Source organism: Phasianus colchicus, chromosome 4 (assembly GCF_987193195.1).
Source record: "Phasianus colchicus chromosome 4, bPhaCol1.hap1.1, whole genome shotgun sequence".
In the NCBI taxonomy this organism is placed as follows: Eukaryota; Metazoa; Chordata; class Aves; order Galliformes; family Phasianidae; genus Phasianus; species Phasianus colchicus.
Window position 1 is genome coordinate 21185948 of NC_143439.1, and position 27049 is coordinate 21212996.

General features: G+C 40.4%; 1 protein-coding gene across 2 annotated transcripts in view; it reads right to left on the bottom strand.

Moving 5' to 3' along the window:
* STOX2 (storkhead box 2) overlaps nt 1-27049 on the bottom strand; it is a 127692-nt gene that overhangs the window by 35295 nt on the left and 65348 nt on the right. The window lies entirely within an intron of this gene.

Below are 27049 nucleotides of genomic sequence, written 5' to 3' on the forward strand. Positions count from 1 at the left end.
AACGTTGGCAGTCTTCTCCATCAACACAACTGGAACACATCACTTTCTCTACAATTCAGGTATGAAGAAATGGTTCCTTACAGGAAAGCATCAGCAATCTAGCATTTTACAAGATCTGGAAGAAGGCATGTCCTGCCCCAAGGAGTTCATAGCCTACTTCAGAGAGAGCCAACATGTTTTAGATAGAATCTATGAGGCCATGCAAGCGTGAGATCATTTCCTCTGTGTGATTTTTAGCTTTACATGCTTATCAATTGCTCCCATTTAAGAAGCTCATTTAGGGAAAAGATAAAAAAAAAAAAGGGCTCTTCTTGATTTTATCAGTTTTGGTTTTTGGCCTTGGGACCAACCATAAACCTTTAGTTAATAAACATTTACGATTCCCTTTGTCCTCAAGTAGAGGAGAAAGAACGTGGCAAACAAGAGAGGACAAGATGAATAGTGATGGCTTCCAGCAAAACTAGCAACTGCTCAACCAAATTGCACAATTCATAAAAGAAATGCCACAACTGCTAGCTTAAGGATAATAAACCTACAAGTGAACTTCTTAAATTCTATTGGCACCTCTTGTTTGTATTCAAATAACATAATTAAATATGTGTTCACATATTTTTTGAAATATGTGAATGATGACCAAGCAAATTAGTTATAGCAAGAAACAAACATGAGGCCTGGCACTGACCAGCAGTAGCTTCAGGAGGAGATGCACGAACAGCAAGTCTCAACATTGCCAGCCTCCAAGAGAAGATCCAAGACAGGTCCAGCACACTAAACGCCAACAGACTAATCATCAAGACTCCTTCAAATACACCAGGAAACACTTTGATTCAAAAGCAAGGGGTGGTAAGGATGATGTAAAACACCTCTGTAGTGTTTCAATGCCATGACATGATGGAAATGTGCCTTGGGCCTGCCTTATGCTACTCTTATGGAGTAACTCCCCAGCCATTTAATTATTTTTTCGCTGTGTCGAACATAGTGGTGCAGAACTACATTGCTTTATATCACCAGAGCTGACTGTGCTAGAGTTAGTGCTGCCCCACATGTACAAAATGAAATCATACTTACCTCCCCTAGCATACAGTGTATTGTAGTCATAAGCTTGGCCCTTCTAGACTTTTTTTTTTTAGTGTGGTCCCATGCCAGAAATCTTTCATTTGCAACAGACAGATAGGGTTGAACAGCCAATAGATAAACATACATCTCTTTATTGCCCTTGAAACACTCACATGAGTGGCATACATTAGAAATGATATATTCTTCTCTGTGCTTAAAATCCTGCTAGCAAACTAGGTGCTTTTAACAGGTCCATCTGGCAGCAAAACCAGTATAAACAGAACTAAACTCTCCTCAACAGCTGCATGCCCAAAATCAGTTTTAAATCCACTGTTAAGACAAGCGAGGCCCTGTCTTAAGGGAAAGTAAGAGGCAGTGGCACATGGCCAATGCAGGAATGGGGAACCATGGCCTACGGCCCTGTAGCCACCAGGTGTAAGGACTGCTCAGTTACTATGACACTGCACTGCCATATGGCCACCCATAACAAAAAATGACTGACACGGTTAGCCCCTGACAGCAAGCTCACATGACAGCTGGAATTTTCAAAGGAGTTCAAAAATGCTCAGTAAATTCCATCAGGTTTAGGACCATTAGTACTGGTTTTATCAAGACAGCAACCTCTGTAAGAGCTCCCTGGAGTAGGCAAGCACCATTTGTCATATCCAGTAGACCATCAGGACTTGAACCAAGATGAAACATAGATGAAATAAACAAGGATAAAAGTAGCAAGCACACATTCCAAGAACATGCTTAAAAATAGTGCTGTTTTGTCAGAGACAGCATGTACCCAACTTCACCAGTAGTACCAAGGATCTGTTAAAGCAACATCACCAGCAAGAAGCGAGTTTCCTAAGGAATATGGTATATTAGACATCAGAAACCAATCATTCTCAGGGAAAACAACATGCAGGAGAAAGAAGGCAGAATACTGAATTTCTCCACTACTGCTGAGAATCTCTCCCAAATGCAGAAGATTACACACAGTCAGAAAGAATAGCTTCACATGAACAATACCCACTGAAATGAAAATGTATCAGAAAGTCAGACTGATTTTATGAAATACTAATTTGAGAGAGGAAGAAATACTTTGAGAAATGTCAGAACTTCCTGTTACTGTATTCCTAAATGAAGTATTTCTTTCTCTCCCTTCAAATTAGTTTGTTCTGAAAGGCTGCACTAGGTAGAGCAATATTTGAAACATTTAAGCAGTCAAATATGAAATAAAACAGCCTGATCCTGATGGAATTAAGCATTTCATCTGATCTCAAACTACTGTTTTGGGGATTTTCTTCCACATGAAATTTGACTACTTCGGAGCTCTGTTTCAAATCAGAAAACAATTTCCTTTAAATCTGAAAACCTCCACAAAATAGAGCTTCTGTCTATAATCAACCATATGTAAGACTCAAGTTTTACAACATGACTTTCAACATATGTCCTAACAAGAATATCCAGTATCATATATTTCCTCATGCGAAACTTAAGAATCTTTACATATTACTTGCAAAATGAAAACTTTTAGTCAGACTGAGCAAGACCTGAAGTTGAAGCTTTCACTACCTTCTTCTGTATCTCACTCCTTGTTCTGTTAGTTTATCTTGCAAATGTAATACTTGACTGGCTTGCATGTGTTTATAAATATGCATGTACGGCTCAGAGTAGAAAAGCAGCAACACCATTACATCAGCCTGAACACCTGCACCGTGGTGACTGAAGCAGGGAAGGCTGCCTGTTGTTTCTCTTTCTTATTAACATCTAACTTCCTAGCTTTACAAACTAAGCACTTCTTTGCCTCTAACACGAAACACGCTGGCTGGAGATGCAGGTCTTTAAGAGGAAAAAGAAGGGGGGAGAAATACCTAACAAATATACTTCTAAATCTTGTATACTTATAAATCATTTGCCCCAAGTGACCATTTGTGTGGAAAATATTTAAACTGTTCCATTAAAAATCTACAGTCCTAAGGGAGCTTTTAGAGTTATACACAAAACATTTTGATGCAGATTGAGGGCATTAAGTACTTTATGCATGCAATAAAAAAGGTTGGAAGAAATGTTTCAAAAAGAAAGCAGGAATATTTTATGTCTGACACAAAGATCTCATACGTCGCATTTGTAGAGAAAACAAACTGAAAAGAAACCAAAAGGAAACAGTTTCTAAACTAAAGTATAAATCATTTTCCAAAGACTCAGTCAGCAGCATCTAATGTAAACAATTGTTGAAATATTTTATCTTCTAATTTAAAGTGCAAGCTTTAGAAAAAAACAGACCTATTTTGCACGGCAGAAGCTTACCACTCTTTATGCTAAGCTATGTCTTGAGGCAGATCTGACAGGAAGAATACAAGAAAGACAGAGCTGAGGGTGCCCCTCAACATGCACCACCCAGAAACCATCTTGTTTCTGCAAACAGAAAATTCAGCCAGGAAATGAGATGAAGATTGCTAACTGTGACAACAGTGCCATACTGGCACAGTAGGGGCAAAATCCCAGCCTGGCTTCAAAATGGATCTAGAGCCATTTGTTTGGGTAAAAGATTCTAACACATTTGCAGGGCAAGAGACAGTACTCAGCCCCAAAATCTCGTTTCCTCAGATTCAGTAGCTGCCCCTACTAGAAGGCAGCTGTGGGAAAGGCATTAGCTGCAGAGGCATCTGAATACCTGGAAGACAGACTACAAAGGAGCAAGCATTAAGACAACCCCCTGAGGGACACCAGGATTGCTTTAGAAATGTTTATTTTTAATTTCAAATCTTGATTTTGAATTGATAAAGAGAAGCCCCAAGCAAAGCAACCGGAATGGCAATAGTCTGGAACATGATTTCATCTTCCCCACCTCATGAATTGCCTATCAAGTCAGGATACCATAAAGCTTAGCAGCCTGGGCTTGCTGCTGGAAGAACACGAACCCATCAAAGAATGTGAAGCTAGCAGGGTTTGTCTGGTAAGGCTAGGATGTGCTGCAAAGCAGTGGGTTAAGCAATTTGAGTGAATGAGGCAGGAAGCTCAGGAGTAGACAGCTTGCTCCTGGGAATAAGAGCTGCAGTGTCAAATCAAGCGATCCTGCAGGAGAGCCAACCCCCATTTAGTCTCTCTCTCCTCTCTTGCATTGGAGCCCAGATACTCACTAGCACTATTTACTACCAATTATCCAATATCAACAGGAAACAAGAAAGTCCTATGACTTACTGCCTCTCACAATGATGAGCATCTAACACTAGCGTATTTCAATGGAAATTAATGATGGATAGTGTCTCACAAAATGAGGTAGACATACCACAGGGAATATCCCCATGCCTCTGTTGTACTGGATGCATCACTCTTGTAACAGTCAGGGCTATTCATTAACCAGTTATTAGCTGAAAAAAATAAAATGTCTGTTAAAAAGCAGCACCAACTTTTAGAAAGTGCAGTTAAACTAAGACACAGCAAAATTTTAAGAGGAAAAAAAAATCTAGCTAGAAACTTCATCCTGAACTTCTACTTTAAATAACTGGAGCTCATATCTTGTAGAGAGCTGCCAAAAAGTCCAGGCAAATTCTGAGCGTGTTAAGAAAAAGAAAATGATGCATTTTCAGGAATAGCACAGACAAAGCTATGCAGCCTGTTCAGAAGAGAAGTTCTCAACCCGAGAGTTAATTTTGTGCTCCCTTCTATTTACAAACCCGAAGGATGCCCACAGAACTGTATGGGTGAAAGTCGTATTTTAAATGTGTTCCTAATTATGCTTAGAAGGAGGATCTGCTTTAAGAGTCATTCACACAAACTATTTCCATTTGTTAAAGCCATTATCCTGATTCTCTGACTACTCCCCCTGCACCCCTCTGAAGAGAAGAAAAAAAAACAACAAAGAACAATTTAAATGTATTGATGTGACAAATACCAGACTCCAAAACACAGATTTAAATGTACTTGAACAATGCACTTAAAACTCTCATCCCAGTACCTTACCTCTTCACATGAACTTCCTGAGCTCATTCAAAATGTAAGCACATGAAATTTGCAGACACAGGAAGAACTATCTAGCCCTCATAAGAAGATAATAAATCACAATGTTAACTTTTTGCTTTCAAGGCAGCTCTCAATGGTTGCTTCAGTGATCTTGATTTCAGCCCTGTCCCAGTCCTGACATATTCTGCTCCAGAACACACACAGAGATCAGAAAAGGTTTGCTTAAGATTCACGAAGAAGATAAAAAGTACAGTGAAGAGAAATGCTCACTATCATGTCTGAAAGGTCCGGAGGAAGGCACAAGAAGGCTTGGGGAGGGCTCCGACAGGAGGGAGCAAAGGAGCAAAACGTCAGTTTTAAATTCCTGAGAGAAATCATGTAAAGTATTAGTCAAATGGATGAGGGTTTTATTTTTTTTTAAGTTTATACTGTAAGAAACTAGAAAGATCTAAAAGAGAAAGTGAGAGAGAGGTATCTCTACTAAGGAGGTTCCCAAATGATGCTAATGCCATCCTTTATGAAGCACTGCCATTTGCAGAGGAAAATGCCCAGAAAATGCTTTACCTTCAAAAAAAACCTGAATATGACTATCATCAGGAGGAGACCTAAAAGCAAGCAAACAAAACCAGCAGAACAGTCCAGCTGGCTACCCAGATCAAAGAGACAAGATTAATAGGCTCTCTATTTGACTGCTGTGTGGTCATTGGTCAAGCTAAAGCTTGATCACTGTATCCTTCCCAGCTCTTACCAGGTCTTCGCAGGCCCTCAGCAGATGCTCTCCTGCAGGATAGTGTTTTGACCACGCATTCCTGCAATGCCCACTCTCACTTCTGCACAGCTGAACCCACACTGTTCAACAGCAGGGCAAACCTCACTCTGCACACCAAAGATACCCAAAAGAATACCACTGACTTCTCCTGAGCCTTGAATACAAGGAGAGCAAGCACTGTAATTCCAATAGATGTTCTCAAGTGATGCACATGACCAGCAGTGAAGAAGCAGCCCTTCATGGCAGAAGCCGTAGGCTGGCCCTCACTGCTAAACAGGCTCAGCACCCTGAACACATTTTCCATGCATCTATTTGAACACAGACCTGACTTGCAGGCTCCGGGCAAGGCAGCACTGTATGTGGGGTGGAACCCACAGACTTCAAATGCTACTCAGTGCTTCCAGTCATCACAGAATCGTAGAATTGTTTGTCATGAGACAAATAAGTGGAGAGAGGAGGGATTCCTACGCAGATGACTGCAGAAGGCAGCATACCTTGCAGGAAGCAGCTCCCTTCTTTCAGCTCCATGACCTACTATCCAAGACAGATTCCCAAGAACTTGCTTTCTTGGTTGTCTCTCTCTCTCTCCACTCTCAGGATGTAATTAAGGTTCAAAGCGAAGAAAGAAGGGGAACCAGCTCTGTGTCAGCGATTAGCTCAACATCCTGTTAATATCCACTTGTAATCTCTCCCAGTCTCAGCATGTATCACCTGAGAAACTCTTCCTGAAGAAGAAGCTTAAGGCATTTTATGAGACCCTAGGTAGATTAATTTTCCAGTGATTGCCTCAATGGGTTACCTATCTCCTCCATTTCTGGGTATACATTAAGTTACACATGGAACAAATAACATCTCCTGTGAATATATAGCCAGGTACTATACACCTACAAGCCCCATCCTTCTCATACCAGACACTGTATCCCCCACATATGAAGACTTTGAGCTCAGTTAGGACTGAGAAATCCCATTTTCCCATGAACTAGGACATCCTTCATTTTATACATATAAAGCACAATACAGCAGCTAGAATGACCTCAAAAGCCTTTTTCCATTTTTTTTTTTTTAATTCCAGTTCTTCAGCTTACTAACAAATCAGGATAGTCTGACAGACTACAGGTGTCAGTAGGCAAAGTAATAGGGAAGCAGGCAGGCAATTCCCAGTTTTGCCTTAAGCCCTCCCAGTGTCTTGAAACGACAGAGCGATAAACATTAGGCCACTGGAATGAGGTGACCTTAAAGTTAAAAAGAAGACTACACCCTTGCTGCTGACAGGACTATGTCTATACCAACAAAATTTTAATCAACTTACATATGCACCCTCAGATACACACAGGTTCCCACTACTGAACAGTGGCTGAAAGACAGAAGGTTAAAAATGACTCCTACTTCTTTTATATTTTTAGCATTTAAAAACAAAACAAAACAAACAAACAAAATAACCAATTCACTTAAAGAAAATCATTTCTGGAGGATGTTTATAACTCAGCTATTTTCCATGTAACTATGAGAATAAGAAAGATAATGGCTCTGCTGGGGAAAAAAAAAAAAAAAAAAAAGCTCCCAGAGAATGATTTATTCCACACTCCTCAAATTCCATAGTGATGTCTCTCTTGCAAACTGCAGTTAGTAACCTGAATTGTTCTTTGGTGCACTTTTATTTCTCTGACAGAATTTATTGGTAGTATAAAATGTACAAAAATGTTTCACTCTGCACATATTTTTCACCCCTTTCTCTTGTCCTCAGAGGACATCATTGAGATCCTCAGTCTTCAAGGCATTTCCTATACCTTATTTTCCATGCCCAGCACAATGGATCTCCTTCACAATCGCAATGCAAATAAATAATAATGGTAAGAATAAATCAGTCTCTTCTCAGTTGCACACCACATACATGAAGTGTGATGAGGTCTTCTTGCTTGCATAGCCAAGATCTGAATTTCTGGTCACGGCAGGTCACAGTCAATAGAAGGGGAGAGAAGGGTTGGGTTGGACTGGGATTGAAAGGAAGGGTCAAGTCCAAGACTTACCCAGCAGAGGTCAGGCTAAACCTAATTTTTTCTTTCATGAGTTCTAAAAAATTGTCTCTTTAGGTCTTTTTTTTCCACGCCATTTCTCTTCAGAATCAACCAACCAGAATTTTTACAGTGTGATGGATACCTATGAGTTATTGTGAAAAGTTTTTAAAAGAATAAAGTTTGTTGGCCAAAGTACTCCCCAAAAAGACTGAGACAAAACAAAATATGTGTCTTATTATTTGAAGGCCTTGGTACTTCCCTTGGGCAAACATGTTAATGTATTAACTCAGCAAAATGATAATAAAAGTTTGTTGTAGAAGTGTCAAAAAAAAAAAAAAACCATTGTGCTTGATATCCAAGAATATTTGATCTGAAGTTTGCCCAGAGAAATTACGCATCTAAAATACTTGTAAATATACATATTTTAAGAATTCATAACAAAAACATACATGGGAAAATCATGAATGTTCTTAGTTTGTCAGCTGTCCACAGAAGCAAAGCAATAACATCATATGTGATTTATCCCACAGCTCAAGGAGCAAAAGACGGATGGAAAACACTTAAAGAAAGACAGAGACAAAATAAAATAAGCCTGTAGTGTGTTTGCACACATGGCAAAAAAAAAGGAAAAAAAAATCTGTATGGGCCCCCACTGCTTTCACTAGAAAATGTGAAAACAGTACAAAAATCAATCAAAGCAGATACAGAGTTCAGTACTACAGTACACAGTGCTGAAATAAAAAACATGATACAGAATGAAAAAAGCACAGAAAAATAAGAAGACAAAAACTGCTGAATCATAAATATAAGCATGTACACGTCTGTGATATATATGACTGCAAGCAGAAGTGTATCACTTATTGAACAAACTTTTCTCCCAGCACAAACGTTGGACATGTGAGGTCCTGCTTAGGCAAGAAAGACTTTGGCACAGGTAAGATGTTTGGTACCATTCCATGTGACAGCTAATGCCAGACCACTGAAGACAAAGGTCATTAGGCCTTGAATATTGTTTAAATCAAGGGGTTAGGTACATCATGCAACACTCAGCATGGCAAACTGCAATTCCACATTTCACAGAAGGCCTCAGAGCTGTTATGCAGCCTCTACCTTGGTACCTAAGGAAGAAAAGCACTTTAAGTGTGACTTGGGCAGAGCTGCATTGCAGGGGGTTGCCCAATCTTTGTTTAAAATATATACAGTTAAAATCCACGCACTTTACTGTTGCAGGGCAGACATCTAGCACATCAGGTTACCCTTTTCTTTGTTGCCTGCACAGGGAACACCAAGCCTGGTGAAGGCAACTCTGAGCCCCTTTGGGCTCCTCACACCTCATCCAGACCTGTCAAGGATTTGATTGCAACTACCTCCCACAAGGACCATTCTCCGTCAGGCACTTTAAGGAGTTGTCACTCTGTTCTTTTCACTCTACATTATGTGGCCAAATCCAGACTAAATGTTCCTAATGACAAAATTTAAAGCACAACTAGATCTGTTTCACAGCCTACGCTGGTACTTGCACCTTGACTGAAGGTTGCTTTCATGCGTTGGCTCCACACACAGTTGAAAAGAAAACTACCCACTCTCGGGGAAACATAATACAGAGTTCCAAAATCAATGCTCTATTTCTATATAGATAAAATTATCTGCAATCCTACAGCACACTCACAAACTATTCTGCTCTGAAAAAGAATGAAAAGCTTGGTCATGTAAAAAATACTGCAAGGATGCCAGAAAGAGTTACCTTCTAAAAATCCCTCAAGCTGTATACACCTTCTTGAGGATGCAATTTCTACAATGATGGAAATGATCACATGTGAAATCCTAGAGAAATAGAGAAGTATTAAATTTATTCATTCAGCAATAGTTTGAAATGAGGATGAAATTAAGTTCAAAATGAGCTGTGGCATGAGCAGTATAGACTGCCATTTCCCCTTAAATACCTTTTCTGCCAAGCAAGAGCCAATTACAGTGATTGAAAAAGCTCGAGCATTCTCCTATGTGACGTGAAAACCACCTACTAAAAATCGGGATACAGTCAAAAGGAAGACACAGCTTAGGACATGAAAACAAGACAGACACCACTACTGTTCCTCCAGACACAGCTCATTCATGTGGGCATCCAGCAGACATTTTTGCTTCTGTGCTATGCCAGCCACCCTTGTTCCATCTCCCAGCTAGTGATTAATCACTCTTCTGCACAGCAATTCATCCAGACCTTGGAAATAGTAAGACACTGTGGGAATCTCATGTTTCTGAGTGCTTTCCTCTACCAGTGAAAATAAAAGGAGTAAAGCCACACGGAAACTTTACATAGTATTTCTGGTTGCTGAAATGAAGATACTATTCCTGACTAATGAAAGATAACCAAGATCTTGTCACAGAAAGAGGGAAAGAAAAAAGCATCCTCATATTAGCCACTTAGCTGCCACTCAATACTTACCCCATCACATACATGGTTCTGTGAAAGTTCCTTCCATGGACTCGAAACACAAAACAAAACACAGAACAAAGATGTCATAAAAGTAGCACTGTATTCTGTGGTGAAGCTGCCTTCTTGTATTCCACTTTTTCAATTCTATTATCCAGCACACTGCTGCCATCACCACTTTGTCTTCTTCCTCCATGTGCTTTGAGACAGCTCTTGCCAAAAAACTAGCCAAAAAGTAAGCTTGATTTATCTGGCCAAATTACCTCACTTACATGAAAGCTTGCCCCAGTAAATTGAATTTACAATAATAATAAAATAATGAGAACCATTCTCTTGGGCACATCTGAAATTGGATGCTAACTATGATATACAGCCCTGGTTAACTGGCGCAGTTCCACCCCAGGAGGCAAACTGTGCAAGACTGGAGAGCAGGTTTTTTTTCCCCCCGTACTTTGTTTATTCTTGCTATTCTTGTCAAAGGTATCTTTTGCATGTACTATTCCCCAGCTAAAATTCCAGAATTTACTTCAGTTTAGTTTTTAAAGCACTGTTTGTGCACAAATACTCCAATCCACTTGAGAGGAATGGCTTGTATTCACATGAGGTCAGAATATAATCTTCAGAGATCTCTTCCAACCTAAATTCTCCTACTCCAGTACACAGATGGTCAATCGGATGACAATTTGTATACGCAAGCAGGGCACAGTAACCAAGACCTGCATGGTTCTATTGAAAATACAGATCAGTTCTCAAGCTAAACTTCTGACGCCCATTATGCAATAGTAAATGGTGATCAATACCATGTCTCAGGTTTGCAAACTGACATAACTGTATCCTATGACACACACCATCCCTTTACGCCTGTTAATGATAGCAGCACAATCAAGCAAACTTAAGTGCAGAAACTGGACCTTAGTCCTATCACTTATACATATCTTTTCAACAGAATTGTTATAATGAAAATGCCACAGTCAAATGTAAGTACAGTTCCTGTTATCATTTCTAACACATCTATAGATTTGGCTAATGATGTTAGGTTTGTGCATGTTTGGAATTTTCTCATTTGTTTTCCTGGCAGGACCAGAGAAGTCCAGGGCTGAGAACGATGGAGTGATGGTGTTCTCAAGGACCGTACAATAGAGCAGTGTTTCCTAAAGTAGGTTATGTGAAGGACGAGCAGAAAGGCACGAGAGGGAGGGGTGGTTGCAGAAAATATCGATGATGTCATCCTTAGGATGAGCAGATCTTTGAAAATGTAGAGTAGCAATTTACTTTCTGAGTGGGAGCTATGCTTCCAAAAGCTGGGAAAATCCAGAACTATCAGAGTGTTCCCCTTAACAACAGAATCCTGTTAACCAAGTGGTTCTGGAAATGTGGACAACCTGGTTATAAAGGGCCACGTGCTTAGCCTTTGTCTTAAGCCTATGCCCAGATGACCCATTTTGCACATTTCAACCAAGAATAAAGTGACCTCATTTTCAAAAGTGCTGAGCACCAGCTGTTCCTATTGTGTTCACAAGCTCCACTATAAGTTCCTGCTTTGAAATTCTTGGCCTCAAAAGAATTTTGAGGCAACAGAGTGATTATATGTTCTTCTACTTGCCATATGCCTATTTATTTTAGTTCAACTATAAAAGTCTGAATAAGCTACTTTAAAATCTTGAAGACTCAAATTAGAACAAGTACTCTTGCCACTGGAACAGAAGTGCAACATGAGTGAGCCATGTGACCTTTAAATAATGTTGTTTTGCACAGAAGGATAACTAGATTGAAGGGCAGAGCATTTCAACCTTATCCTTTTTAGTGAACAGCATGAAAATGGAGGAAAACTATCATCAGATCATCAACACCTGAACTGATATTACTGGAATGAAGTTTCTTTGCTATTTACTATAAGACATTAGCTAAACAAATTTGAGGTTATTTTACTACAGTAGTCCACTAGCAACTTTTACGCAACAAACCTCTGTTTGCCCCTATGTAGTTTTACATAAAAACAAACAAAAAAACTTTCCCACAAATAACAAAACAAGACACAACAATTCAAACATCACAGAAATCTGAAAGTTGTAGCAAAGTGCACAAGAAGAGATAAAAGCTTTATCAATGATATAACTCAGGATACAGCTATTCACTGGGAGGACACTGATGTTCTGATATGCCTGAAGAAGTTTTAGGAATCACTTAAAGGTATCAGCGAAGTATATAAATAAAAATCTAGTCTCTTTGAGACGTAACCTTCAAAACACAACTTGTTTCCTCGGTGTGAAGCTTTGTCAGTGACATTTTGAGGGGAAAAAAAAGAACATAAATCCTGCAAAATCACAGCTTACAAGCCCCCAACACTTCAGTAATTTCGGCTTCAGGGTCCCAATGCTATCTGCCCACTCTTCGTTGTCTGGCTGCTCTTCCAAGTACCACAGTTCAGCTCCTTCCAGGCAGACTCACTCCACAATGTACAACCAATGCCAAGCTGCTTCTCTCAAGAACCAGAGACAAATAAAATTTCTAAAATATTGGTCCTGAGGATCCTTTGATCAATGCCTGGAAGAGGCAAGGCTATCTGGGTAGTAAGTACCACAATATGGAAATTACCACAATATATCACAATGCGGGAAAGATGGACATGGAATAATGTGTTAAGAACAATGGACAAGCATGAGCACTTAACACCAATTTGCTGGGTTCCTTGTCTCATTGGCCATAAAGAAGTACCTGCTTCTTTGGCTTCACCTGTCCCAGTACAGAGTAAAATTTAAGAACTCTGACACCTATCTTTCTACTTATTTCCAACTACAACATAAGCAGTGAAAGGGAGGAGTGGAATAGAGAAAGAGGGAGTGGAGAGAAGTTAACCTTTGAATAATTCAATACAAGAAATGCAAGAATGTTGGATTTGAAATTATAAAAACAAAACAACAAAAAAAGCCACTTAAAGGCGTGTGCACTTAAAGACCATAAAAAAAAAAAAAAAACAACTCCATTTGTTTCTCATTCCTGATGCTTTGAGAACCATAAGAAAGTGCATCCCTCCTCTGACCTCCAACACTAGACTGTGTTATTTCTGAGGATTGCTCTGCTGATAAACCACAGAGCATTTGCTAATTTCAGATGAAGAGCTGCCTGGTCTATCCTAAGAAAAGCTATAAATGTTTTATAAATATATAAAAGCTACATATACATATAATTTGTTCCTTAATGTCATTTCTCCATGTAAACTATAGCTGCAATCACAAGTGAGCCATTACTGTAAACAAGTGATGATACTGTTCTGTACAATCAGGAAAGTGAAGACAAGCTACATAAGAGCCTAACTTCTGTGGTTCACATATTATAAGAAAAACATTTATAGCATTCTAGATGTTACAGTCGACATTAATTTCTTATTGGAATGCAAGCTCCAAAAGCAGTTTGTCCCTTTTGCTTCTCACAGAAGAAAAAAATAATACAATGAATTAACATGGACCAAGAGAGATGTGAGTGTAACCACATTTTCTAAATCTCTATAAAGCCTTCCTGGATACTCTCTGCAGCTCTCTGAGCTGGCTTCAGGCAATTTTCATAATATATACAATGCAGGAGGAGCCTGGGCACATCCAACAAATTAGCTTACAATGCTCCATCCACAGCAGCCTGGTCAGACAGGCTTGGTGGCTGGCCATTGGCTCCTTACGTAGGAGATTGGTAAGTCCTGTACCCTGCCCCTGACCAGCAGGAACAGCCACCCACTGATATCAGAGCGCTGTGAAGATGTGATGGGAGGAAGCAAAGGACATATCCTTATATAATTTTTACATGGCTTTATTATCTTTATGATTTAAAATATATATGGCTTATATTATTACAAACCTCCAAGGATGGCTAAGTTGAGACACATATCCTAGAAGCGAGGTATAAATGCAACTATGAATATCACTTCTTTGCAACTCAACTCATTAAGCTTTGGCTTTTTCCTTGCAACATCATTTTTATGTCTTCAAAGATAAAAGTAGTCAAGCCAAAAAATCAACCCAAAACACTCTCTCATAAAACCCAGTTGCTTAGCATATTTCATTACCACAATGACTTCAAAAATACTAAGCAACTCCAACCTGCAAGCCACTTGGCTTTAGTGAGAGATAAGTGCCTGAGATAAGAGAAGTATAATTGTCCAACGTAACACGGCAGCGTTTTATATAAACATTTGCTAACACAGCACTTTGTACAGTTTGTTTCAGAGTTGTAAAATTCTGATGAATGTTTCAACTTTTTTTATGCCTATATTCATTTAGTATAAGGACACAAAACTAATAGAAAGCATCCAAAAGAGGACTACAAAGATGGCTGAAGGGCAAGATGTGTGAAGAGCAGCTGAGGCCCCTCGGTTTGTTCAGCCCAGAGCAAATGAGGCTGCGGCCTGCAGCTCCTCATAGGAGACACTGACAGGACCCAAAAGAACAGCATGGAGCTGCATCAGGAGAGGGTTGAGTGGGCATTAGGAAGAAGTTCTTCACCAGAGGGCAATGGGCATGGAACATGCTGCCTATGGCAGCAGTCGTGGCCCCAAGCTGCTTGAGATCAAGGAGAGTTTGGACAGTGCTCTCAGATGCAGGGCTTGAATCTTGGGCAGCCTGTGTGGAGCCAGGAGTTGGATTCAATGATCCTTTTGAGTGCCTCCCAGCTCAGGATTGTCTGTGATTCTGTGGCTCAAAGTAACAACAGAGCAGTTATACTTTACTATATAGACCAAAGCCTACAGGCCTCTACAAGTCATTCAGCTAATTCCTTTCCACTGCTGAAGAGTCTTAATCAGCTTGTTCCTGAAGAGCTCTGAAATTGGGATTAACCAGATTAACCTTTTGCTCATAACAATATGCTCTGAGTGTAACCTAGCACAGCACTTTTTTTCAGTAAAATCAAACAAATTTGACAGAGGGGTAATCTCACAGGTCTTACCTCACCACAACTTTCCATGACCCATCACAAGATCTTCTCAGGAAAAGACTGAAGCCAAAGCTCGGCCACATAAGAAGACATCAGAGCACCCACATCGGAGAACAGTTTTATGAAATAAAGCCACAGGAAACTAAGCTTCAGAAGTCTCACAGTGCACAAGAACTTCCTGGTTTTCTTCCCTTTCATAGCTACTCATGAGTAATGGCTTGAGGGTAACCCTGCAGCCTCCACTCAGACTAAATTACCCTTTCAATACCAGAGTTTACTGCCCACTTCAAAACTTAGAAGCATTCTTGCTTCACATAATTATCACCCTTTGGTCCAACTTCCTGCCCTCCAAATTATTAGTAAAACCAAGGGGAGAGACAATCATACTGATATGATGGCAAATGACAGCCTAGCATCACAGGAGAGAATGGTAAACTCTATGATGTTGCACCATGGCATGTTTTGGTTGCCTACGACACTCAGCAATAGCTACCTGAGGCTGCAGTTTTCCCCTTTCCTAACCTACAAGTTTTTGATGTAAGTGTCCAGAGCCCTCGCCTTCCCCTCCCTGGGCTTTTGGTGCCCAGGTCCCCTAAAAGGGAGACCACCAGCCTATGCTCATACGCAAGTCCAGACGGGGCCCACCTCTTCCACAGCAGTAACGTCATTCACTTCAATGACACTACTGCAAAAATATCATAGTACTCAATATGAGTGTGAATATCCCTCTTCAAATCAGGCAACGGAGAGTAAACCATTGCTAATGGACAGAGGGCTAAACAGTGCTGATTTTCATTCTGCAAATGATCCTTAGTCTTTCTTCACATTTTGAGTGTCACCAAATTTGTTGCCTGGCTCTGTCTGGAGAAACCATTCCACAGCTGCTAGCAGTGGATTTTGGATTGCTTTCGCTCTCATTCTAAAATCAACCAGTAACAACCAACTCAGTTAAAATCAACAGAATTGCACTCATATACAAAGGAGAATCAGACCCAATGATTTATGAGGTCGCTTTCAATGATCCTATAATTACAGTAGTCAAGTTAAACATTGAACATTCAACCTCTGTTGTTGCTTCTAGATTAGCCAGTATGGATTAAAAGTACATAATGTTTCTCAAGTGTAAAACAGTTTTTAGTTCCTGTAAGGAACATATGACACATTATTACTGTGCACTTGAATTTAAAACACTAACATTTTTTCATATATAATACTAATTTCAGATTCTAAAATCACTTGCTTGGAAGTTACTCAAGTCTGATCTGCTTAAGTACACAGTAGAAAGAGATTAGACGATAGACTGAAGTGAACAAAATACAACGTCATGAGAATCTCAGTGGTACAACGGTGGTTAACAACACTTTTGCAGAGCAAGCAAGAAGTGACAGATTCTAAGATTCTGAGACCGAATTCTTAATATTTTTTTAATTGGAATTATTTCCTAAAAATTCACCATTTTTCTAACACTTCTACCATTCTGCATTCTATTTATTTTCTACTATTTGCGTTGTTTTTTAAGTGTTTATATTTCAGTCCTGCCAGGAAAAATGTCTACAACATCATTTTCAATTACTAACTGCATGCACATCTAAATTAAACCCCTGCAGATGTAGGCCAAGCATAAACAGAATACACTCAGGTTGGTATACAATACAGTCTCCCCACACAGAACATGTGAAACAGATGTATACTGATTCTACCCTAACAAGTGAGATACAAAAATTCAGCAGAAGTTTGGAGATAAAAGACAGTATAAGGTAAAATGATTTATAACCTACATAAATGCCAATTTATGCTGTGTGCTTTAGTATGTTTACATGCATATAAATGTTCACACAAACACGATAACTTTTACCTGTTCCATGAAGGCCCATGGCACACATACAGCGGCTCACTATGAGATAGGGAAGAGTCACAGTCATCACCACTAGCCTCATCTGCACTGTACAACCGAAATCTATTTCGGAAAACACATTTTAGTGATGCAGGTCTGCGAACTAATGGGGCTTAGAGATACAAATTTGATGTATACGCAAGATCACTGTCTTAGCACCTCTGTAGAGAGATGGTGGCAACTGAAAAGCTCAACACGTTGGGACCATTTTCAAAGATAGCTTAATTGACAAGCACGCAGGGTCAATTCAGGCCCAGATGAAAAACCAGGTAAGTGGATTTTAAAACCTGCACAGTTCCATTTACCAGCCTTCAAAGATGCTGAATGTTCATGTTTAGTGAAAATTAGTGCTTTTACTGAGACATCCGACATGTCACAACCTCAGGAAGTCACAGTGGAAAAGTTGTGGTCTTCACCTATTAGCTGAACAAACGCTTCTCACCTGAGATTATCTCAGGTGCCAGCCAGGAACTCCAAAACAAGGAAAAGGGGTACCGCAGAGGAAAGAAACTTTTGGATCCAACTCTGCAGTACTTTCTCAGGACAACAGCAGTTCTGCCTGATTAATAAGTGGAAGACTTGGAAACTGGTAATGTCTTGGCACCAGATCCTACTTGCAATGTAAATTAAGAGTTGACATTTTCAGAATGTCAAGAGTTGATGTAACAAGAAGCTTCTGCTTAATGCAAGCCTTTCATCTAGCCATGTGTCACCTTTGAGATGATACGGCTCACGATGCTCAGAACTCAAGAGGGGAAGGGAAGGGAACTAACAGAATAAAACTAATTGAAAGCAGGAATAAGTGGAGTCAAAGAAATAATGAAGAAATGCTCCTTTCATGACCTCACAACCTATTTTATGTAAAAAGAGAATGCGTGATGACGTGCAAATTGTTAAGTTTTAGGGACTCCGGAGTTCATGCGTGTTGTATTTGGAGAAAGAGGACTGATGTTGCCTCCCAGGCTTGCGGCCAATATGTTGTTGTTCACTACCAAAAACCTCTAAGCCTTTTTCACAAGTGCACACATTCCTCACTTGTGAGAAATACTGCAAAGCAGGAGGAGACCCAATGCAAGAATGGCACTGATAATGCACAAAACTTAGGACTGCCACAGGGCAGCTCCACATACGTTAGGCAAGCATTTGTCACTGCCCTAAATTTTCCACACATACCATAGATAGTACCTGGGAGAGAAACCTGTGAGGATTACCAAGCAAACTGCACCACCTGAAACAGCTGGAGACAGGGAAGCATGTAGGGGAAGTACCATATTGCTTTCTTCTTCCCCCTTCATGGGCACCTGTTTGTGGCCATACTAGGACACAGCACAGAGAGCAAGACTGCTACAGCCACTCTCAGGTTCTTACCTGTGATTAAAACATTAACACTTCTTTGCTATGTCAGCACAGAAACCCCAGTTTTCACACCATTCTTCTTGCCTAACTCTTCTAACTAGGCAGCCTTATTGTCCTTTCCATGTTCCTTCCAGCTCCTGCACTTTGCTTCAAAAAACATCACTGCATGGCAACACACTGCCAAGTGGTTTCAGATTTTTTTCTTTCTGCTGGTCCCCATGATGTAGCCTTTCTAACGCTATGCACAACGAACACATAACACATTTATTTAGAAATACAATACCCAGGTCAAATACTCCAATCTGAAAAGGTGGGTTTTCTACTAGAGATAAAGACAGCTCCTAAGGGCCACCACACTAGAGTTTTGCCTCAGTGTTTACAGACCTTGGTTTGACACCAACCCATGAGTAGAATCTAACAGCCAACATCAATTTGTATGCTTTAGTACTGTTTGAAATATACCATCCTATTCAACTGCCCCATTAGCTAGTGAATGAATTACAATGACACAAGATAAAGCTTTTTTCCCTCAATTTTTTAAACTTATCTTTATAACATTTAAAGGCACGCTACAGTGAAACACTTCAATTTACTTTCATACATTTCTGGGAGACATAAAAGAAGGGAAAACTACTAGGATGAAAAGGGATAATCATGCAAAGCTGAGTGCACTGTATTGTTGCATTGCACACTCGGAACAATCAGCAACAGGACAGAAACTAAATGAGGTTATTATCTGATAGGCAGAAAAGACTCAGATCAATTATTAGCCTTTGAAATGAGCTCAGAGACACTCAAGTGAAGGAGCAATAGTTCTAATTTAAATCCAGTTAGCTAAATGACTTACACTGAAATCTAAAGGTGAGCTGAGGAAACCTACTTCTCATGACTACAACACAGGACTCAAGTCTGCTCTAGCACAACAGAAACGCACTGACAGTGATTATTTTTGTTCACTGCCATCATATCCGCCCTTGTTTCTGGTTAGCCTGTCCCACTTTCTCCACTTCTCTCATCTATGACCCTTATTCAAAGGCAAATTTCAATTAAAAGGGAGCATCACTCAGCAGTTGCAGCTATTCCCTCCTCAGCCTTTACAATTCCCTGATGCAGGCAAAGGATACATGCAAGACAGACAGGTATATACACTGTCCAGGGAGGAGCAGCAGCTAAAAGTAAAGCTAAGTTTCCTGCCTGAGCAGTCAAACATTTTGTGCACTTTCCCATTACAGACAGAACTGGACTTCTGTGCACTTCGCATGCATTCCAGTGTACGACAATTAGTGAAGATGTACAGAGACCACTTCCACAACACATAATATTTAGCAACACATAAAATGTAATAAGTAAGCTTGCATAACCAATCACTTACTGTGCTGGATAGGGCAACACAGCAGATTGCATATCTAAAGAAAAGTTTTGTACACATTTTTAAAATACGCAATGCACTATTTTGTGAAAAGTGGTAATTACAAACATGCTTTCTAATCTGAGGTTTCCAAGAGACACGTTAATTTCACAGTCATAATTACTGAGGAATATTTCTGCAAATAAATGCAGAATTAAATGAATCATGCCCTCATTAAACATGCCTTAATTTTTGGTTAGCCCTGAGCTGGGCAGGCATTTGGACTTGGTTATGTCTATATATCCCTTCCAACTGAGCCATGCTGATCTACTGTACTCTATTATATTCTGTTCTACTGTAATTCCACAAACTGAACCTAAGATTGACGCAAAGGAAAATATCTAGTATCTTTAGTAAAAACAAAGTATGCAAAAGGATTTATTTTGAGATGGCTACATCTTTCTTTCCAGAGAAGTCCTATCAAATTGTTCAAACACTGAAACTTCACTACAGCGGATGGAAAAATGAAAAATATATATTTTTTAAATTCTATGTGGGGTTTTTTTGCTGAAAACATTCCAACCAGATCCACTCTAATGCAGAGATCCCATGCAAACATGATTTCAAGATTTCACTGATAAAGCTGTGTTTTGTGAGTGAACAGTCAGGAGAAAAGCCAGGCTGCACTCCAGCAGTAAGATCCAGTCCCTGTGTTTGTTACCCTACCTTGAAGTTAACATAAGAGACTGAAGGTCCCTCCCTTTGGTCACCACGCTGAAATTCTGTCCACCATCTTCCCTTCCCTGTAAGATAAGGAGCCCCATTTACAGCACCTAAAGCCTTATCACGTATGGTCAGAAGTTCATCCTCTGGAACCAGGTCACAGGTCATCAACAGGAAATTCATAGGAAATTATGGAGGAAATTAAAAGAACACAAGTGGGCACGAAAAGTAGTTTATGTAATCTGGGTTCTCCCAACACTGCTTCCTGTGTTATGATGAACTAAGCTTTCTTATTGAACTTTGCCATTTCCAAGCCACATTAAGTAAATATTTCTGAATTGTCTATTATACTCTCTGTGCTTCAAAACACTGAAGTTAAATTCACTACAAAGGGCCATTCAATTTTTCCCTTAAGTGATGCAACTGAGAAAGAGAACGGTGGCAGAAAGAGCTGTTTTGAGACCACTAAGTGTAGGTTTCTAATCCACAACCCACATACTGGAGTGCAAGGTGCTCCACAGACATGAGGACAGTACCCACACTGAGGAATAGATTCTCACGGTGCTTCAGTTCTGGCATCTTGGTCAAACTGCAACAGTAATCATCATCGAGCTTCAAAACATGATGGCTAGCGTCAAGGAATCAGTTCTACTCTGGTAGATATGCACTTTCACCCTTTCAGAATAAATCTGACAGTAAAATATAAGGGAGGGCAAGGGCTAAAGCTCTTCCAAGTTATACGAACAACTTTTAAGCAGATGTATAGCAGCAGTTACTGCTTAACCATTTCAAAGCAGCTTCAGTTGAAAACTAAAACATGCTATGTACTGCCTAGCTACCAATACCTCTAATGGATCACAGAGACAGAAATCAGCAGAAGTTTCATTTTGTCTCTGTCTGTAATGTCAGACTTCAAAGATGTCTCTCATGACTCCCAATATTTTCATTAAAGGGAAACAGCATAAATAGGATCAACTACTCATTTATTCTTGTTCACAATACCTTAATTCCACGTGCAACACACCCACACTCAGCCATCTCTACCTTACAAAGCCTAGATCTACTACTAGGTCTAATACCCCAAATAATATTTTCATTTGCTACCTATCACTTTCCTCTTTTGCATTCTGTTTTCAAATCCCACCAGAACAAGTAAAACAGTTAAGATATCTTTGTTATGCACTCCAACTTGAAGTTTCTACTAAGTTGTGCATTTTTAGCTATTCTACCACCTCTGTGCTGAGCAAGACAAAACAGCACTGGTAGAGTAGCCACTCCAATAAATGTGCAAGAAAGAGCAAGCCAGTGGCCATAAGCCCCTCATATCTACAAGCAGCAATCAGGAAAAGATGCTGGTTTGGGAAAGTTTCACAGCTTCAGTATTCAAGCATTATCTGTATCTAGGACTACTCATGCTGCCATTGGCCTTAGTACCAAAAATTCTTGCTAGGAAAGGTATAGAAGCGTGCAGCCTCCTGAGACTTTTAGGGAAGATTTTAATTGTTTCACATCTCAGTTTCAACTGCTACCACTTCTATGCTTTTTTTCTAGTGCAAATAAAACCCAATGATTAGACAGAATTGCCTCAAATATTTTTTAGATACTCCTTACAAGGGGCATCCCTTATTTCCTGGCTGAGGTTTAGATTTACTCCATTGAAAGCAGCCAGCTTTGATAGCATAACAGCAGCCTGACCATTTAAAATAATGCATTGTATGCTTTTCTAGGGAAAAAAGAAAAAAAAAAAAAAAAAAGATTATTTAGCAATTCTCACACTAGATCTAAATCAGCATTTTTTCTTCTGACTTTAATATTGCTTGGCCTTTTGCAATGAGGTAAAAGCAGGCTCAGGAGGAGCTGCAAATAGGTTGTACCTGAACATTTTTTCCAGTCTTTCTTTTTTCAATTACAGGTTAGACGTCATGGCCCCCAGTTCAGATGACAGGAAGCTGACTCAACTTTAGTGCTATACACAGAAACATCCTACAACCTGCTATGGATTACAAAACTGTTGTCACCCTAAAGAACCTCCCCAGAACACTGAGAGAAACCCCAATTTTTGGAGGACTTCCACAATATTAGCAAAATATTATTCTTTCATTCTTCCTACCTGATTTACTTATCTCTCTTTTAATCGTGTGAAGAACTTTGCAAAGATGGTAGTTCACTCTTCTGCCTACAAGCAAAGGCTTACTGCCCACAACTGATACAGTCACTGGCCTAAACCAAGGTAATCTGCAAAATCCTCACATTTCAGCCGCCTCCAACACGTAACACAATTTGCAAAGATGCAGCTGCATTTCAATTCCAAAATGGCCAGACACTCAACACCCTTCAGGCTTATCAAAACTTGCTGGCAAAGGCAGTGTCGCTTCTGCACCTGCGACAGCTCGGCAACTATTTGCGATAAATCAGTATCATGTCTGTTCTGAGCACTTGTCTGTCCTTGAAAGAGGAGCCTCCTGTACCTTCAATAGCTATCACAATGTCTAATGTGCATACAAGAAGTTACTTCAATCACACGATCATTGGAAAACACACCTGGAAACGTATTCTGATTCAGAACAGGATGCCACCTCTGTGCAAACACCCTTTGGTGATTTGATCCCGGTCCCCTCTGTGCACGCTGACCTGACCCAAGGTGCAAGTTACTGAGCAAAGACAATGAAGAGCCTGAGAATGCAAATGGACTCCCAGTAGCAGTGAGGGAGGCTGGGAAAGAAAAATAACCTGAAACTTAGCCCAGCAGGGAGGAGTGCTTTGAAGTGAGACGGAAACCTGAGCAGGTCTAGGTGAGATAGACACACACACAGACTCCTGTTTCTTTCTAACAGTCATTCCTCTTAGATTTAACTTGCACTGCCACAAAATAAAAAGCCCTGGATCCCCTTGCTTGTAGGTCACGGCAGACAGGAAGGACATATACTCCAGAGCAGTTCACTCGGCTGAGAGAAAGCACAATTAAGACAAAGGAAACCATCCATAGCTTGGTGTGAGGGTGACATGTTATGGATATGCAGGAAACATCTTGGGGCCTGATCAGAAAGCACCAGGACTGCAGAGTTAATACTGGAGTTAATACTGCATGAGCAACCACAACAGTGAAATTCACAAAGGGTGATCAGAGAAGACTGTGTTTCATATTCTCTTTGGCAAGAAACCAAGAGGAAAAAACATGCCAGAAATTGTGCAGAAAAGGCTGGCCAGTGAACTTATGCAAAGTTTGTGGTCTGAAGACAGGACAGCTCCTTCCTCCACTAGGCCCAGTGAAAATTCCTGCTTCTCTCTGGAGGTAAGCAGATGCCCCAGGGACAAAAAAACTGGAAGGCACAGGCAGCCCAGAAGCAATTTCCTAAGCCATTAAAACAAGTTTGAGCCACCCAGGTTGGCCTGCTCAGCAAAGGCTGGAGCAAGGGAGGCAGAGCAGGAGCCAAGGGGCAACAGCTCTCTGCTAGCCCCTGGCATCCACCTGCTCTTTTGCTTTTACTGTTCTAGGATTGGGTTTGGCCTAAAACTAAACTATTCAGAATCGAGGGAGGAAAAGACATCACATTATTGGTAAGCAGACAAGTTAGAAGGTGTTTCTTAATGCTACACGGAGAGAAAAAGGTGATGCAATACTGATTATTTCATTAAATATTAATTACAATACAGCTACTTTCAAGTTAGAACATACTCCCTTAGATAACTGAACTAAGCAACAGGAGAACTGAAAAAGGTCCAAGGCTTTGTGTATACCTGTCATTTCCCAATTACATTAAACTGCCTTCTTCAGATCATGCATTGTTATCTCCAAAGATTAATTTTTATTAGAGTCAGGAGTTGAACCTTAGGAAAAGAAGTGATTCATGATTCTCAAATTTGCTCAAATTTCACTCCCCAAACCCTTGATTTTCTTCAAGAAGGCTGAAGAGGTGGCCCTAGACCTTTCAACAAACGTCCTTGAAGCAGGCTATCTTTTCCTCCTACAAATCATAGTCTGCACACAGACAACATCAGTAGACTTCTCAGGATTAGCCATTTCTTGTCTGTCTCTTCCACTTCAGCTTGCTAACCAAGCTCCACTAACTGTAGGAGACTGAATTCTACTGTTCAGCTTCAGAGCACTGAAACACCTGCAAGGAAGTTTTACAGCAAAGAGCAATAAAGTCACTGCAAACTTTTCAGAAGGCAATCTTCAAATAAGCAAGCTCTGGCATTAGTTTTTACCACTGCAGAGAGTTCTTCAGACATTCCTTCACGCTGCATCCACAAGGCTGTTACCCTACACCACCCCCAGCCCAATCTGACTCACTGCCTCCACCACTGAGGCCTTCAGCCCAACAGCTCAGGAAAGGCTACGGGAAAAAAGGATTTCTTTGCAGAGCACTCTTTACGTCTGGTAACGTTTTACAGCTGGGTTAACCACAGCGTGCAGCTCATCTCTCCGCCGCAAGAAAAACCAGGATTTCCCTTCTTTATTTAGGAGGGAAAAAAAAAAAAAAAAAGCTTTTGACATTTCAAGTTATACGCCTATTATTTCATGTGACTTCTTGGAGCTCTCATTTCTGAATTTCATCAAGTTTTATTCTGCTTGGCAGTTTTACATGACTCCTTTCTTTCCCCTTCAATTAAGTAGCAATCCATCAAAACCATCAAGTATATTTCCCCTTTTTCAGCAACGTTGATTGGATTCAAACTTTTCAACATCTCTTTTCACGCAAGGTCAAAGCTCTACGTTGTTGTAGTTTTCTTTTCTGGTGGTTTTTTTCCCAAGTCAGCCCTCCACTGGGAAATTAATATTCAGCATGAACAATGAACTCCTCGCATGGCCTTTGAACCTCGCGGTTGCTAGGAGGCCTAAAGGAACCCTGGAGTACAGCACATTTAATAGCACGTATCAAGAGATTATTCAACAGTAAAAATGTGTGATTTTCTAAATTCCCTGCCTTTTTCTTTTCCCTCTCCTTATTTCCATCTGCCTTGATGTCTGAAACAATCTCTAAATTTCACACGAACTGCAATGGCATCCGCAGTAATTTTCTGTAATTATGGGCAGTTTGTTCCTAAAGTATCGAAAACGTGACTGCTAGCCAGCAGTGCTGCTTCTTGTCAAATAAGCATCAAACTGGTCCTTACTCAGCTTTGCTGAAAATGCTGCTTAAAGCCAGGTGTACTTCACCACTCCAGTGTGAGGTCTACACTTCTCCTATGAACAAGGTTTTCCATAGAGACTGCCCTTCCTGCCCCCAAAAAGCACCACAGCATTGGCTGTAACACCACTGCTCAGTATTTCAGTGCTGCTGAAAGAAAAGTACCTACATGTTCCCCATGCCCAGCTCAAACACACTTGAATAGTAGTGTTTTCAGCTTCTTAGCATCTTACTGAAGGCCCTTTTTTACTGTTTTCCCACCCAGAGTACTGAGGAAAAAACCCAAAGCTTCTAGCTTCTTTCCCACCCTCCATCCCCACCTCAAACTATGCAGCATCTAATTAAAAGAGAACCACAACAATACTAATGGTGATGAGGTTAAATGGTTGGATAAACAGAATGCAGCCCTCTGAAGAGCCCCTGTGCTTCAAATAGTGAGATGTGTTTAGATACAGTGGCCATTCCTCCCAAAACTAATATTTGTCAAGGCAATGGACTATGATTCTTTAAAAATAAATGAATGTGGAAACCATCCATCAACAGAGAACAATTGCATTTCCAGCTAGAAGCCAACCGGGTTCTTCCTAAAACATTTCTGACTTCAATTTTCAACACAGCATTCCTCCAACAACTTGAGCAGGTTATTCAAACTAAATGTGACATTCATCCTTCTTCAATTGTTGCAGTTTAAATTGACGTGCTGGATAAACAAAGTACTCAGGGGGTCCGGAGATTCATTTTAGACTGGATTTCATACCCATAGGCCCCTAAAAACACAGCTATCAGCCAGAGAATGCTGGGTGACACATCTCATTCTAAGTATCGCTCGTGCTCGAACACCTACGTGGATTGAGGCAACCTTGCCAAGATAAAGCTTTTACAGAGCCAAAGTGTTTCCCTGAAGAATTAAAAACAAGCAAAACCCACACCACTTGGCACACGTGAGCGCCTTCTCTTTTAAAAATGGGTTTCCAGCCTTGAAGTACCGAGTTGCACAGGACCAACACAGCTCCATATCTCTGCATCAGGAATGTGAGCACATCCGTGAAGAACAACAAAAATCTTTGCCGCACTCAGGTTTGGCTCTCCAGCTGCCTGCAGAACCTGCAGCGCCAACACAACAAACACCCCCTCCCAACAACTGCTCTCCTTTTCTTCAGCTGCTCAGGAATAAATTACACTTGTCATTTCCTCCCGATCTGTGGCTTCCCAGGAAAGAGGGAAAAAAATCAGAAGGGCTACTGCCAAAATGGCACAGTATTCTCACGCGGGCAGATTTTGCAGTGAAATACATGTTCTTCCCCTTCTGCCTGGAGGTTAACGAAAGAACGGTCACACGGCATTTTCAAACCATGAGAACCAAAGAGAGATGTTTATTAGAGACAGAGAGAGCAAAGTGAGTGTGTAACTGACAGCCACGATCTTTAGCTCAACCTCTGCAACAGTAA